General features: G+C 41.0%; 1 pseudogene; it reads left to right on the forward strand.

Moving 5' to 3' along the window:
• LOC138765136 (suppressor of tumorigenicity 7 protein homolog) overlaps positions 1 to 12050 on the forward strand; it is a 128531-nt pseudogene extending 116481 nt beyond the window's left edge.
• Positions 12051 to 12302: the final 252 nt, after the last annotated feature.

The following is a 12302-nucleotide window of genomic DNA, read 5'->3' on the forward strand; positions in this document are numbered from 1 at the left end:
AATTTTTTTTTGGCAATCTTATTTTTACTGACACTCTTCAAGGGTGAAATATTTCAGGCCTAAACATGTATGTGATGGGATAGCTGAAACAGAACAATTTGGATTGTTGCAACAAAAGATTAACACAGACATACTGAACTGATGGCCGCCTTCTGCATTTTATTGTTGCGCAATTCTGTGAACTTGCAGGCTGGAGCATTGCATATGTTGTGGAGGTTAAATTCAGGACACATGGCAAGAATAATTCTTCCAACAAAAGTTGAACATCTCTTGAAATTTTCACCCATGTCTTTGTTACTGCAAAATCCAATAGTTTCATTGCATTCCTGGCTGTGTCCTTATCAGCCATCCTTCATAAACTTCATCTAAGTCACTGCCTTTATTGAACATGCACTAAGTCTATTTCACTCATTGCCCCTGTGCACGTTAACCCACATTAACCTCCCTATTAAGCAACATCTTAGTCTTCAAATTCTTGTCTGAGATTTTGGATCCCTCTAAGGCTTTGCCTCTGTAGTTCTGGATCCCTTACAACCTGTGTTTTGCCAATTCTGGCCTCTTGCGCTTCACTGATTTTAATTACTCTGTCCTTGGAAGTTGTGGCTTCAGCGGTCAAGGCCCCACGCTCTGGAATTCCATCCCTAAATCCCTATTTTGACTTTCTTTCCACCTTTGAGGCAGTCTGTAAAACTTTAGCTGTTTGACTAAGCTTGTAGTCATCAGCTTTACCATTTCCTTGTCTGGCTCGGTGCCAAGTGCTGCCTGGTAATGCTTTTGTGTATAATGCTTTGGGTTATTTAATATGTTAATACTGAGGCCATCATATAAACCAACTTCCCCTCTGTTGACTCCGTCTATACTTCCCACTGCCAACCTATTGAAAGACACAACCCACCCTGGTCACACTTTCACCTCCCTTCCGCTGGGCAGAAGATGCGTGAGTTTGAACACATGCGTCACCAGATTCATGGAGAGTTTCTTCCCTGTTGTTACTAGACTATTGAATGGACCTTTCATTTGTAATGTGATGCTGCTCTTTACTATTTTAACTGAACTTTATCTCTGTTACTTTCTATTCTGTGCTTTTATTTTATCCTTGCACTCCTCATTGTAAGGATGGGTTGGTGTGCCTGGATAACATATAAAACAAAGTTTTCACAATATCTCAGTACATTTGACAACAAACAATTCCATAATATATTCAATAAAAAAAATAATATTTATGAGATAAATTACACTTGTTAGTTGGGATAAACTCTAAGCTGCAGCCGAAATGAGGAAAACTCTATCTAAGGTGAACCCATACAAAGCAGCAGGACCAGACAACATACCCGGTCAGGCACTGAAGGATTGTGCAGACCAATTGACGAAGGTCTTCGTGGACATCTTTCAACACCTCACAGCAGCAGTTCATTGTTCCTGCAGAGTTTAAGACAGCTACCATCCTTCCAGTACCCAATAGGGTGACAATAATAGGCCTCGATGACTATTGCCCTGTAGCACTGACCTCCATCATTATTAATTGCTTCGAGCATCGAGTGATGGAACACTTCAAATCATACCTCCCAGAGATGCCGGATCCATTTCAATTCGCCTGTAGAAGAAGCCATTTTGGAGACATTGCTATATAGCCTTGTCGCTTCATTCCATCCTGGTCCACCTGGAGAACGACATCTCATATGCCAAGCTGCAGTTCATTGTCTTCAGCTCGGCGTTTAATGTGATAATTCCCCAGAAGCTGGTGGAGAAGCTGTCCTCACTTGTACTCAACACCCATCTCTGTATCTGAATCCTGGATTTCCTAATGGAAAGACAACAGACTGTCCAGAATATCAAGCACCATGATGCTGTTGGTTCACCTCAGGGCTGTGTGCTCACCCCGCTCCTGTTCAAGCAACTGATCCCCGACTTCATCGCTAGATCCAGCTCCAGCAGTGTCATCATGTTTGCAGTTGACACAACAGTCGTTGACTTTATCAGCAACAACAATTAAGTCACACTGCAGAGAAGAGGTGGAAAATCTCATGAAATGGTGCAAGAGTAACAACCTGAGTCTCAACATAGACAAGACAAAGGAGATGGATTGTGGACTTCAGGAGGACTAGGAACGACCACCCTTAACTACACAACATCTCTGTAGTAGAGAGAGTGGAGAGCACTAATTTCCTTGGAATTCACTTAACTAGTGACCTATCATGGACACTCAACATCTTCTCACTTGTCAGGAAGGTGCAAGAGCAACTGCACTTCCTGAGAAGACTGAAGCAGGCAAGGCCACCATGACGTCAACCTTCTATAGGAGCTTGATTGAGAGCGTTCTGACCAGCTGTATCACAGTGTGGAACAGTTGCTGCAGAGAAATGGATTCAAGGTCAATCAACAGGACCGTAGAGAGGCAGAGAGGATCATTAATGTCTCCCTGCACCCGCCCCCCCCCCCCCCACCCTCCCTTGACATGACGTACCAGGATTATTGTTTGAAGGGGGCACATAAAATCATTGAGGACCCCTTCCACCCTGCACACAGCATCTTTCAGATGCTTCCATGGGGAAGAGATACAGGAGTGTTAGAACCAGCACCACCAGGCTGAGGAATAGCTTCTTTCCAAGGGCAGTGAGAAGGCTGAACGACCAAAGGAACGGCTCACACTCACCCTCCAAGACGCTCATTTGTTCAAAACAATATTCATTTTTATAGCTATAATACTTAGCCTGCATATGTATTATTTGTCTGTATTTGTGTTATGCCTGGTTGTGTTTCTGCACCGAGAACCAGAGAACGCTGTTTCGTCAGGTTGTACTTGTGCAATCAGGTGACAATAAACTGGACCCATGTCATTCTACAGAAATTCTTACTTTATTTGCAACTTTAATTCATTACTGAACAGGCCAAAGCTCCAATTTTAAGGTGGGTCAGGATCCAGAGAAAAAGGGTTCATTCAAACTGGTTAAAAGTCCAGCAGTGAACTGCAATTTTACGAGCACTCCTGAGGCATGGTTCACGATTGGCACACATCTATGAAATGAACTTTGGCTTGGCTTCGCGGATGAAGATTTATGGAGGGGGTAAAAAGTCCACGTCAGCTGCAGGCTCGTTTGTGGCTGACAAGTCCGATGCGGGACAGGCAGACACGGTTGCAGCGGCTGCAGGGGAAAATTGGTTGGTTGGGGTTGGGTGTTGGGTTTTTCCTCCTTTGCCTTTTGTCAGTGAGGTGGGCTCTGCGGTCTTCTTCAAAGGAGGTTGCTGCCCGCCGAACTGTGAGGCGCCAAGATGCACGGTTTGAGGCGATATCAGCCCACAGGCGGTGGTCAATGTGGCAGGCACCAAGAGATTTCTTTAGGCAGTCCTTGTACCTTTTCTTTGGTGCACCTCTGTCACGGTGGCCAGTGGAGAGCTCGCCATATAACACGATCTTGGGAAGGTGATGGTCCTTCATTCTGGAGACGTGACCCATCCAGCGCAGCTGGATCTTCAGCAGCGTGGACTCGATGCTGTCGACCTCTGCCATCTCGAGTACTTCGACGTTAGGGATGAAAGCACTCCAATGGATGTTGAGGATGGAGCGGAGACAACGCTGGTGGAAGCGTTCGAGGAGCCGTAGGTGATGCCGGTAGAGGACCCATGATTCGGAGCCGAACAGGAGTGTGGGTATGACAACGGCTCTGTATACGCTTATCTTTGTGAGGTTTTTCAGTTGGTTGTTTTTCCAGACTCTTTTGTGTAGTCTTCCAAAGGCGCTATTTGCCTTGGCGAGTCTGTTGTCTATCTCATTGTCGATCCTTGCATCTGATGAAATGGTGCAGCCGAGATAGGTAAACTGGTTGACCGTTTTGAGTTTTGTGTGCCCAATGGAGATGTGGGGGGGCTGGTAGTCATGGTGGGGAGCTGGCTGATGGAGGACCTCAGTTTTCTTCAGGCTGACTGAAATGAACTAATGCCACTGAATTAACCCTTTCTGATAGTGAAAAGCATTTGAAAGTATTTTGTCTGTGTTCCTAAATGCCTGTGGCTTATCCTCCAAACAAAATTCTCCAAATTACACCACAGCTCTCTGACAGCATTTATATCCAGCATGTGTATCTGCGTATTATTTCATTTAATTCTATCCTTCCGTTCCTCTACTTCGTCCATTTATCTGCCTTACCTTGAACATTATTTATGATGTGTCAAATCCACTTCATATTATGGGTCTTGAAGCTCCTCCTGATATATTTTTAGTTACTATCTTATCACGGTGGTTCTTAATTTTGGATACCAGTCATCCTCTTAAAATGATTCCATTTTGGCTCCTTACAGAGCATTTACTTTAAAAATGCACATTCACTGCCCTGGATGAGACTTGATCAAAGTCTGTGCTGCAACATTTTTCCAACTAATAAGCCGAAGCAAAACTCTTACAGCAGGTCTTCTGCCATCAGGATTTTGCTTGATCTGTGCCTATCATGGATATTGTGGCAGTTATTAAGAGAAAGTTGAACTAAGCCCTGTAGATCAATAGTATCGTGCCCCGTCCCAGACATTTCATTATGGAAAGGGTGTCGAGGCCTTGGTGGAGATGCAGGGCAGCATGAGACAGGACAGGGGCTTAAGTTATAGGAAGAAACTGGGGAATCTGTAACTGTTCTTGGAGCAGAGTGTCATGGAGTATATCAGAAGAAACAGTTAACACTGGAAGAAAGGATTGAGACCAAATCACTGAAATTTGAGATGAGTATTTTTTTTTTTACAGAGTTTGCTTGTAAGATCCATCTTATTTAATCTGAAAGGGCAAAGAAAACAAATTCAAAGGGAAAGTGCACAGAAAGGAAAATCTAACATACTCTAGGGAAAGAGCAGGTGATTGGAATTCATTGGATGCCTCTTCCAAAAAAGCTGCACAGGGACTGCCACCCCGCGCTGTGAGCTTCTCTTGAATGTTGATCACTTCAACTATTTTCCAATGTGCCGAGAGTCCCATTATATGGATGCGTAACAAGAGTTTATTTTTCATTGAGATCCAGTTACAGGCTTGTCAAAGAAGATCAAGGGGTTCAAGCTGGGTCAAGGCAAGAGTTTAACCTGTGCTGACGATCACTGTGCTTCACAATATGTCAGAGATAGAAGGTAACAATCTCAAATAAAGCTGTCACTTATGTTTCAGCTCAAAGAATAAAGTTGTTGTTGTTTCTAAGAAGAACCTCAGTAGAAACGATGCTGGATATTCTAAAATTAACCCCACCGCCCCTTTTACTTGAAATATTTATCTACATTTCCTTTATAACATACATTTTCCTCTGTCGTTTTCATATTCTGCATAGGCTCGTGGGCTAGAATGGCCTGTTACCATGTGTATTGTCAGGCTGTGTAATGTCTAACAAATTAAGTTATAAATAAGTTTAATTAATTAATTGCAGTGGTCTGGAAAATTTCAAAAGGCCTGAGGCATGCCAGATTATCAGAGTATATCAGTTGGTGGTCACTCTTTGCCTTGATGATAAAGTGTGTTCTTCATTATTGCTTGCCATTTTGCATGGCATCTGGTAGTTTTTTCCATCTTTTCTGCATGTAGATTCAAGTCAGCATACCTGATGTGAGCTCGCACTTTGAGTTCAAATCCAATATAAAAAGTCTTTGAGATCAAGTCAGATTGGGCCTGCACTAATCTTTGCTCTTTGACTTCACTCCAAAATGTAAGTTTTCAAAACAATAAGGTGAATCAAAAGAAAGTCCACAGGAATTAAACCAGAATCAATGAGTCTGCAGATACCCTGAAAGTGACATCACAGGTAGCTAGGGTTGCAAAGAGAGCTTTTGGCATACTATATTGGCCTTTGTAAATCAAGGTATTGAGTACAGGAGTTCAGATGTTATGGTAAAGTTGTTTAAGACATTGGTGAGGCCAAATTTGTAGTACTGTGTGCAGCTTTGGTCACCCAACGAGATGAAATATATCATGAGACTATTTACTAGGATATTATTTGGACGAGGAACTGAGTTACAGGAAAAGGTTAAACAGGTTAGAACTTTTTTTTCCCTGGAACATAGAAGAATGAGGGCAAATTTGCTCGAGGTATTTAAAATTTCATAAGGGCTTAATAGGTAACATTTATAATAAGTTATTAAGATTGCAATAAAATTCTAATAACAAAATTAAAGGGGCCTGGGAAGAAGAAGAACTTGTATCTTCGATAGGAATCATGGGAGATTTTTAGATTAGTTAATACCTCCTCAATATGTGCTCGTCATTCTTTAATTCAGTTTAAAGTGGTACATCGGGCTCATATGTCAAAAGGCAAATTGGTCCGTATTTTTTGTAATGTTAGCCCTATTTGAGATAGATGTAAATCAGAAATGGCTTCTCTAACTTGTATGTTTTGGTCATGCCCTATGTTGGAGAGGTATTGGGTAGATATTTTTAAGTCCGTGACAGCTATACTGGATATTAGTTTGCAACTTAACCCATTAATGACTTTTTTGGAATTATAGTTCTAGAAGTGGAATGAGTTCACACGTCCATACATTGGTTGTAGCCTTTTCTACATTGTTGGTAGAAGAGCTATCTTCTTTCAATGGAAAGATTCTAATCCATCTAATTTGAACTCAATGATTCTCTCAAATTATGTAATCTTTAAGTTTAGAGAAAGTTAGGAGTCGTACATTTGATACTTCTGTTAAATTTAAAGAGACTTGGCAACCTTTATAAATTATTTCCACATGATTTAGTTAGTATAACTATTTTCCCTTCTGGACTAAATTTAATTCTTTTCTCTTTGTTGGTGAAGATCAGATGATTGATTTTTATTAATAAATTCTCAACAAAGGCTGCCCATTCTTTTTTTATTTGTTTTTTTGTGTTTTTTTTCCCTTAGATTAGGTGGGGCTTTATATAATAAATTTTTTTTTTAAGATTTCAGTTTGAGGAGGTGAGAACATATTCGTTAATTGTGGTGTAATGCAATATGTTATATGATGTCATATGGTGATATTTATTTTTTCCCTTGATTATGTATTCCTATTGTCTATTTGTATTGTTTACCTATAATATGATTAATAAAAAGACTGAAAAAGAAATAGGTATTTAAAATTATGAGGGGTATAGACAGAGTAAATGTAGATAGGTTTTTTCCACTGAGGGTAGGTGAGATACAAACCAGAGGACATGGGTTAAGAGTGAAAGTGGAAAGGGTTAGGGGGAACATTAGGGGTTTTGGGGGAACTTCTTCACACAGAGAATGGTGGGAGTGTGGAATGAGCTTCCAGCTGAAGTGGTGAATGTGGCCTCAATTTTAACATTTAAGTAGAATTTGGATAGGTATATGGATGGGAGGGCTTTAGACTGGGTGCAGGTCAGTGGGACTAGGCAGAAATATCAGTTGGCACAGACTAGAAGGGCTGAAGGAGCCTGTTTCTGTGCTGTAATGTTCTATGATTCTATACAGAAATTTGAAATAACAGAAAATGCTGAAACTGCTTAGTAGGTCAGATTGCATCTGTGGAACAAGAAGTTGTTAATATTTCAGACCTTTTGTCAGAACTGGGAAAGAACAAAAGCAAGAGACACTCGAGAGTTTTACTTACAGCTGCTAGTTATTCCAAGGCTACTCTGATGTTTGTGACAGTAGCCTCGTAAATGACCCAAGCCTTGCATGTCCAATTCAGGTAGGCCATATAATCTCTTACAAATGCTTGGCCCAGCATCTGTGTTTATCTATAAATCCTTGGTGTTGAGTTGGGTGATTGTCTGCAGTCTGAACCTTTTTTTTATAATCTATCTTTGTATTTTGCAAAACTTTTTGATTTTGCTCTCCAGATGGGGCATATCCAGCACTTAGGATTGATATGCTGCAGTAAAGTGATCAAGCTTCCAGTGCAGTGAGAGGGGAGATGTGGTTGTCCGACAAGGGATAAAGGACAACTCAGGAGGGGAAGGGGAGATTGGGGATAAATAAGATAGAAATAGGAGAATAAGGAAAATGTTGGATGTTGTAGGAATGTTGTCTTATAAAGAGTTGAAAATAAGAAAACAGAAATGGAAAAGGAGGAAAGGTAATGATGGAAAAACGGAAAGAGAAGATAAACAAAATATAAAAGGGCTACGCTGAACTATATGACTTTAAATATTAATGGAATACATAACCAAATTAAAAGGAAGAAACTACTAAATTTAAATGAATAAAGGTATTCCATTAGAAAAAATAACATATAGGTTAAGAAATAATATTGAAATATTCGAACAAGTATAGGAGCCTTACATTAAATACAATAGCGAAAACCTACCGGGGACAAACATTACCTAAGTTGATGGAAGGAGAAGGAAAGAAAAGAATGGACTCAGTAGAATTTCTGGTGTATTTTTGTTGAATGACAACATTGTCTGACTGGCTTAATGCAACCTAGATTGTATACCTAAAATGGATGAGAGGGGGGGGGGTGGGGGGGTAGCTTGGGAGGAGGGGGGGGGAGAAAAAGTCACTGTATATGTGTGAAAAAGAAATAGTGTATATCATGGCTAATGTGATTTATGGTGTGAAAAATAAAAAATTTAAAAAAAAGCTTCCAGTGCAGTGCAGATAGAACTCTGTCTCTCAGTTGAGATGATCAGGAGAGAACTCAGGCACTCTTTCAAATGATCATGTTTTTGTCACCGTCACTGAGGGCATTGACACTTCTATTTAATTGCTCAAAGAAAGCTGATGTCGCCAGGAAAGCCAACAATTAGTGTCCATCCTTAATTCCCCTGAAGTTCATGGCCTGCCAGGACATTTCAGACAGCACGAAAGGATCAAGTAGCTCTGGAGTCACGTACAGGCTAGGTTTGGTGTGGATGCCAGATTTCTGAAAGGCATGAGTAAACCAGTTGATTTATAGGACAATTATGAAGAGACATAGGCTTGGAAACTGGCCCTTCTGCCCAACTAGTTCATGTTAATTTCACAGTTACCAAAGTCTAAATAGATTTTCGCTCTATTTATTTAATTAATTTAGTTTTCCCACCTGCCAGAATGAGATTCAACCATTTTCTTACTTAAATGTCAGATTGCTGGATAATAGCTCAGAATTACTGATAATAGTGAAATGTTAACCAGATTTCTGTACTGTATTGATTTTATGAGTGTTTCCACCACTTGGTGTTCTTATTTCAGGATGTGCTGAGCTGCTGCCCAGGTCTAATTTGACAACAGCTTGGGGCAGAGGCACTGTAATTATTTCTATGCTAAGCGGATAATTCTTCTTCAATGCCAATGCCAAAAGGGTGTTCTGTGACAGGTGCATGCTTAGATTTAAGGAGATAGAGATTAAATTACTTACTGGCTGGACAACAATTTTTATTTCTAAAGCAACTTTAATGGAGCCAACTGTGCTGAAGGAGTGTTATCCAAAGCTGACCCTAAGTCTCATTGGAGGCCTTTGGATAGACGACCTTGATCAAACAGGATCTTTAAAGGCCTGCAGAGAGGGATGGACAATTAGCAATGGAATTCCTGTAGCCTGGACCAAGGCAGCTCGAGGGTTGGGCAAGAGGCCAGAAGCAAGTGAGCGCAGAGGTGCTGGAAGTAAATAAGGGCGAAAGGGGTTACAGCGATAGAGAGGAATGAAACTGGTGGTTGAAAATACAGATGAAATATATACAATCAATTATTGCCATACTTGGGGCCAATGCAGCTCATTAAGTACATGCCTGAGATGGTGGTGGGAGGTAGGTGCTGTCACTACATTTAAAAAGTATTTGGATGAGTAAACACCAAGGCATGGAATCATTATGATGGAATGGCGGAGCAGACATTAGGCCAATGGCCTAATTCTACTCCCTGCATCTTATGGTCATATAGAATGATGTGGATCAAGAGCTGCTAAACGAGATCAGTAAAGATGGTGGTTTAATGGTTGACACAGATGTGGTGGCACTACTGTACAAGTCTAAGATGAATGGACAGGACTTGGGGTGAGTTTCTATGTGGGTAGATGTGTGGGTGAATTAATTTTTGGAAGGTGCAAGGTGGGAGGTTATTTGCAGTAAAAGTCCTATATTCCGGACTGCTTGGGGGTGGGTCGGTCCAGATTTTCAGGCAGTACAGCTGTGGCACTTACGCCATGAACGCACGCAATGCACACACAAAAGCGGAGAGTTTTTGAGAAGTTTGGATTCTTGCATGGTCGGGATTTCAAACAAGAGTTTTCAAGAAGTCCGGATTCTCAGGTGGTCCAGATTTCTGGCATCTGGATTTTCTGGCATTTACTTTAGCCTTCTCCGTAACCTGCGCTAAAAGTAAACTCATTGCAAAGGAATGATGAATATTGGAAATAATCAGAAGACGAGCCCAATTTCCTGTCGTTCAGTTTCAGGGCACTGGAACAACAACTCACTTTGAATGTGATCTGGAGACGTTGTGTGTCTCAGACAACTTCGATGTTAAAGTTGCAAACTATATTTTTGTTTATTTTTCTGTCGTTAAATCGATGCAAACCAATTGTTGAAAATGTAAGAGCAAAAAACAACCTGCTGCAAGAATTCAGCAGATTGACCACCATCTGGAATGCCTTGCCAGGGATGGTGGTGGAGGCTCAAAGGGGCCTCAAAGGCTCAAAGGGGAGAAGGCAGATGCTTTGGGAATGTGGAGATGTTGGAAATTACCTGAAACATTGACCATTTCTTCCCCCCCTCCCCCTCACTGATGCTGCTCCTATTTACTGAGTTCATCCAGCAGCTTTGATTCTTTTTTGCGCCAGATTCCAGCATCTTCTGGTCTCCTGTAGAAAATGTGAATTGGAGACTCCAAAGACTCCAGTGGGATGATCAGGAGAGCATGATATCAATGTCCATAATGGGGGTCCAACACATCAGTAGCTCATCTCACAGCCCCCCCCCCCCCCCCCCCCCATGCTCAAAGTTTAATTGCTGCTGATGTGCAAATACCTGGCAAAAGTGCTATTAAAGCCACTGTTGATCACCTTAAGTCATTTGCTAACCCTGAATTGCCTTACATGTTTTTGCAAGCGCACCTGGAGAAGGAAGCAGGTGATAGTAAGATGGATTTGCTTCTTTGCAATATTTAGATCATTAAAAAAAACTTTTATGACCCATCAACAGTATGTGTCATCTAATTGTGCAAGATACAAAAATCCAGCTAATCTTTCCTTGTCAGTACATTCATTTCGAAACTTCCCATTTATCTGCCCCTTTCACGGCCCCCAATAAATGAAAAAAGTTGTGGAATAATTTCAGCCTCCTTACAAGAATATCTTTTGTGCAAAGAAAATTGTACTGAGTGGATCTGCTGACAGTTCCTGGTCAGTATTATGGTTGTGGCCTTAAAGAACAGCAAAGTTCATGGTTTTGATTTTTGTATCTAATAATCAGAACTAAAAGCCCCACCTGCTTAAACCTGGGACAGTTTCTTCTGAACTACTTTTATTTTTATGTTGGTCATTTTCTCTGTGATTTGAGCAGTTTCTCGTTGCCTTTGGACAATCTGGAGATGATTTTACTAAATAAATTTAATGTGTTTCTCTCAGAGGTTTCGTATGACACATCTTCTCGTAGCAAAAAAAATAGATGGGCGCAGTTTTATAATGTTGCTCCTGTATATCAGTCATAAGGCTAATCTCCTCTTCTTACTGTTTCATGTCTTACAGTTCTTCAGCACGCTCTTTGCCCCATTCAACTTTGTGATGGAGAAGATTGAGAGTGTCTTACCCTCCAGTTTCTGGCACCTGCTGACCCGAATCTGACAGAAACGGTTCATAAGAAACAGATCCCAGAATTCACCAACACCATCCCTACCCTTATCCTTCTTTACCCCTTCCCCCTCCACCACCACCCCTAACCCAACCCTTGTATGTGGATCTGTCACTGCAACAGAACACTGTCCAGGCTAAGGCAAACGAAGGGGAAGGCCAGGGAAAATGCTACTACATCAGAAACACTGTTATTTTTGCCAAGTCTGGATACTTTAACCTTTTATCAAAGAACTGAGGAAAAAAATATTTCAGTTTCTTCTTTCAAAAGTGGAGAAATGGACAGAAAAATCAAAAGGGAAAAAATAAAATAAAATTTGTGCAATGTCTCTGTATGGCTGAACCCCACTTTATTCCCACCACAAATATACAAAGATTACAAATGACTCAGGCATTCCGCCTATCGTATTTCATCCATCCAAAGAATTTCTATTGTGGTTCCACTTTTGGATTCGATTGTTTCTCAAATATTTTCAAGGTTTTTTACATGGGCCCCACATCTCTGGAAGTTCGTTCTATCTGATGATCAATTTTTATGTAAAAGGTTTCCTGATTTCACTTATGACTTTGAGCCTGCTCCCTTTCTC

Source organism: Narcine bancroftii, chromosome 5, assembly GCF_036971445.1.
Source record: "Narcine bancroftii isolate sNarBan1 chromosome 5, sNarBan1.hap1, whole genome shotgun sequence".
Taxonomy (NCBI): Eukaryota; Metazoa; Chordata; class Chondrichthyes; order Torpediniformes; family Narcinidae; genus Narcine; species Narcine bancroftii.